Consider the following 5,015-nt stretch of genomic DNA (forward strand, 5'->3'; position numbering starts at 1 on the left):
TTTTCACCTTGGAGAAATTACATTCACATATGGGTTAGGTAATACCCACTCTTTGTTCAGATTGCAATAAACAAACAAACAACTGATGTCAGATGCTGGTGACTCATGCCTATAATCCTAACTACTAAGTAGCATGAGACCTGAGGAATATGGTTTGAAGTCAACCCAGGAAGGAAAATCTGAAGGCCAGAAGTAGAGCTGTGGCTCAAATGGGAAAATGCCAAGACCTTAGGGATAGCATTCAGGCCTTTAAGTTCAAGCCCTAGGAAAAGCAGAAGGAGAGAGGGGGGGGGGGGGGGGGGGGAGGGAGGGAGAGGGAGAAGAAGGGGGGGGCAGATAGGCAGAGACAGAAAGGGGGAGGGGGGGAAGGAGGAAGGGTGAGTAGATTGAAATTTGTTCAGAATTCTATATAACTAGACTTCCAAAAGAGCTTTTGAAAGTTAGAGGTCTGGAGTTGGAATCTGATGATAAAGCGCCTGCCTACATACTCTAAGACTAAAGTTGGGAAAAGAGGTCAGTTGTTGGTAGCTGATACCTATAATCCTAACTATTTAGGAAGCTGAGGTCTGAGGATCACAGCTCAAAGGCAGCTCAACAGGAAAGACAATGAGATTCTTATCTCCAATTAGCCATCAAAAAGCCAGTAGTGGAGCTGTGGCTTATGTGGGGGAAGGCTAGTCTTGAACAAAAAGAAATCTCAAGAGACAGTGTCCATCCTGTGTTCAAACCCCTGGACTGGCGTATGTTTATGTGTGTGTATGTGTGTGTGTGTACACATACATATAAAGTGTGAGGCCCTGAGTTCAAGACCTAGTACCAGCAAGGAAAAACCAGTTGGGAAAGGGAACAGGAGAGAAGGGGAAAAGAGCAGGAAAGGCGAGCTGGGGAGCCCCCACCCCTGGGGGATGCACCCTGAAAGGAGCAGTTCGCATTTCCAGGAAACCTGGTATCTCACAGCCACCCGCAGCCTGCACAGTGAAGCTCTTCTGCCAGTTATAACGCACTCACAACTGTGGCTCCCTCACACCAGGCCTTCTGCGTTCTTCATACCCTACATGCATCAAATCTTAAGTTGGGCCGCCTGAAGCCCAGCTCACTCAGCCTAGGGAAGGCTGGGCAGAAGGCAGTCAGCAGGCTCCAGCACCAACTGCCCCTCCCTTGTCCCCCCTCCTATCCCCCATGAGGGCACAATCAGGGCTGAGACCTCAGGAGTCCCCCTTGGTCCTCCAGGGTGTGAGGAGTCGGCAGGAACACACTCTCGATCCCCGCCGAGGCCATCTGCACTCAATTATAAGCCCTTTGGAACCAGCAGAGGGCTGTTTTGCCCGCCCGTCGCGGTTTCCCTATCATTAGCTTGTTCTTGTTGTTTGAATATGGCACACAGTGCAGCCAGCTGCGAACAGCGTTCACAATTCAAAGCTTTCTTTCCTTCCAAAAAGAAAAGTGTGGAAAGAAAATAAAGTCTTACTTCTGAATACTTCTATCTCTTCCCCAGATCAGGACCATTCTTTAGTCTGGGGTGTGTGTGTGTGTGTGTGTGTGTGTGTGTGTGTGTGTGTGTGTGTGTGTGTGTGTGTGTGTGTGTGTGTGTGTGTGTGTGTGTGTGTGTGTGTGTGTGTGTGTGTGTGTGTGTGTGTGTGTGTGTGTGTGTGTGTGTGTGTGTGTGTGTGTGTGTGTGTGTGTGTGTGTGTGTGTGTGTGTGTGTGTATGTATGTCTGTATGTGCGTGCGTGCGTGTGTGTAACTCTGAAGGCACTGCTTGCTGTATGTACTTCAGCCTTACAGGACATACGACGTAAGCCAGGCATCGTGGTACACACCTGTAATCAAGCAATCAGGAGATTAAGGCAAGAGGATTGTGGGCTGGAGTACAGCCTGGATGGTATAGTGAGAACCTGTCTCATAAAACAAAAATAGCAAGATGGCATATCATTCCAGTCCTATATTACTATCATGCATTACTACTCATGGTCCTGTGGCCTCTCCTCACATTCTTAGTGGGTGTAAGGATACCATATGTGAAGCATCATTTCAATGAAATCATTGCAGAGACAACTTCCAGTCCACTTGGGAGCAGAACTGATGCGGAAGCATCTTCTTTCCAGGTGCTGAGCCAGGAACAGAGCAAGATGACTACTTGATTCACAATTGCATCCTGTATGCTCTGCAGGCTAGTAGCAGTTTGCCATGTGTGGACTTGAAATCCAGGCGCACATATGTGTACAGAGCCAGAGGAACTGAAGGCCTAGAAGCCTTGTGAACTGTGATCATTATTGTCAGATGAGCTACCATTCACAGAGAAAAAAAATCTGAAACAAGAAGCTGAGTGCAATCATGGTTCCTTTGCCCCCTATTTCTCAAACTTATTTAGGCAAACTCACATCTTTTTTCATAATGTAGACTGCATGATAAACAGCAGCACAAAGATGCCAATAGCCACAGGGCACATTTAAGGTTGGTGTGGGGGGGGGGGGGGTGTGCATATATGCATTACTGGGTTTTAATTCAGGGCCCTGTACTAGCTTGTCAGGCAAGCACTCTACCATTTAAGGCATGCCTCCAGGCCTTTTGCTTTATCATTCAGATAGGGTCTCACACTTTTGCCTGGGACATGCTTAGATTTCCATCTCCTACCTATGTTTCCTACATAACTGGGATTACTGATGTGTGCCAACCTAGCCTAGAAAGTTCTTACTAGCATGGGTTTGGCTGGCTTATATTTATCATTTAAATCTTTTAAAATTTAAGATTCTATCTATGGAATGTTGAGAAAAGAGAAAGAAATACCAATGCTTAAATATTTTGTTAAGTGATGTTAAAACTCAACAGTTATCACTTTTTTCTTACAAGCAATTTTAAGCATATCCAAGTATAAAAAATACATACCGACTCTGGGTTATTTCACTGAAGATAAGGGAACCACTGTCTAAGAAGTTGTAAATTAGGAAAGAATAAAATTAGAAGGCCCCCTAGTTTTAGACTGTAGCTGAAGGTACTAGCGTGACTTCAAGTTTTCCAGTATGTAGATTCAGAAATAAACTCAGATGTTAACAAATGCAGACACTTGTGTGCCTGTGCAAATATTCCCAAGCTCTGATAACTGGGCCAGGTGAGTGGCACCACTACAGTAAGCATAACTGGCATTCAAATTTAGATTTCCAAATAATTTCTCACTAAAAGAGGGTAGGTCTGCCAGGGTTGGCAGCACATATCTGTAATTCCAGCACTTAGAAAGCAAAGGTATCATGAAGGTATCAAGTCATGAAGTATCATGACTTCAAGGCCAGCTTGAGCTATATAGTGAGATCCTATCTCAAAAAACAAGCTAGTGTCTTAGCTTCTTAGGAGACTGAGATCTGAGGCTAGTGATTTGAAGCCAGTCTAGGAAGCAAAGTCTGTGAGACTATTATCTCCAATTAACCACCAAAAAGCTGGAAATAGAGCTGTGGCTCAAGTGGTAGAACACTAGCATTTTTAAGCTAAAACACTCAGGACAGTGCCCAGGCCCTGAGTTCAAGCCCCAGGACTGGCACAAAAAAAGAGAGCTGGGGCTGTAGCTCAGTGGTAGAATACTTGCCTAGCATGCGCAAAGCCCTAGGGGGAAGGGGAACACAGGGCTGGCGTGGAGAAAAAGAGCAGGTCTTTTTGTCAGAAAATACAGCAATGCCCAAGTAAAAGGGTGCCACCTTTAGAGGACACACAATCCAGCTTTGAATGTTTCCACTGGCAATATCAGATACCAAGTAAACACCAAGGCTAGGCCTGGCAAATGCAACGGACACACAATCCAGCTTTGAGTGTTTCCACTGGTAATATCAGATACCAAGTAAACACCAAGGCTAAGCCTGGCAAGTGCAACGCCCTGAGTTCAAATCCCAGTGCCACCAAAAATAATAAATAAAAATAACAGCAACAGACTGTAACCAATTAAATAAAGAAGAAGCTATATCCACCCTGAATAAATACATGGTAGCTCTACAGGAAATGTCTGCCAAACGCCATGTTTGACCAATCATTGTTACGTGTCAGTGATGGGGCAAATGATGGGGTGTGGTGCTGTGAGGATCCTCAGGGCTTCTGTGCTGCTCCTGCCAGAGACGTGTCACCCCACCTAAGCCTATCCAAACGTCAGCCCTGCAAATGTCAAGGTCAAGAAAACTAAGAACAAATGAGGTTCTATTTCAGAATGAAGGACACTAGACCAAACAAGTAGAGGCGGTGGAAACTGAACTGCACCCTCCAGCCAGCAAGGATATGACTGGCCCATCTGGCAAAACCTCAATGGCTTTGTTATAGGCAGCCACAATATATTAGGGATAATTTCCTTGTGTGTATGGTAGTTTTGTGGTTACACAGGATCTGGTTCTTTGTTTGGAGAAGTATACACAGGAAGAATAACCTGGGTGGGATCAGGGGCAGTGACTAGTGCCTACCGTAACCCTGGCTACTCACACAGTTACTGAGACTCTGACAACAAAACAGGCTAGGCATACTGTGCATGCCTGTCATCTCAGTGAGGCATATGTAGGAGAAATGGATCCAAGGTTGGGCAAGAATTATACCCTATGCAAAAAAAAGGCTAAGGCTTAATGATGAGAGAGCCTGCCCAGCAAGTTCAAAGCACTAAGTTCAAACCCCAGCAAAGACAGTCTGGGAATAACAGGCCAACTGGGCCGACAGCCTACTCACTCAAACAGTTCAGGTTAGCTATCTGTAACGTTAAAAAATCCATTTGAAAACACTTCAATGTTGGTGATTGTGGCTCACATCTGTAATCCTAGCTACTCTGGATGCCGTGTTGTTACTTTATATATTTGAACTAAATTAAATATTTTAATCAGTTTCTTAAAAGATCAGTGAATGAATGTACTTTTCTAGGTTGAATTAAAGTGAATATTTATATAAGATTTTTTTTTTTAAAGTTTGGCTGGGGAAAAATAGCAGTTTTCCACAATCTGCCATCGAAAACGAAGATGACACACAGCAATGAGAAAGTGTTCCAATTTCTCACCAAGA

The sequence above is a fragment of the Dipodomys spectabilis genome, unplaced genomic scaffold, assembly GCF_019054845.1.
Source record: "Dipodomys spectabilis isolate Male_0828 unplaced genomic scaffold, ASM1905484v1 ptg000069l, whole genome shotgun sequence".
In the NCBI taxonomy this organism is placed as follows: Eukaryota; Metazoa; Chordata; class Mammalia; order Rodentia; family Heteromyidae; genus Dipodomys; species Dipodomys spectabilis.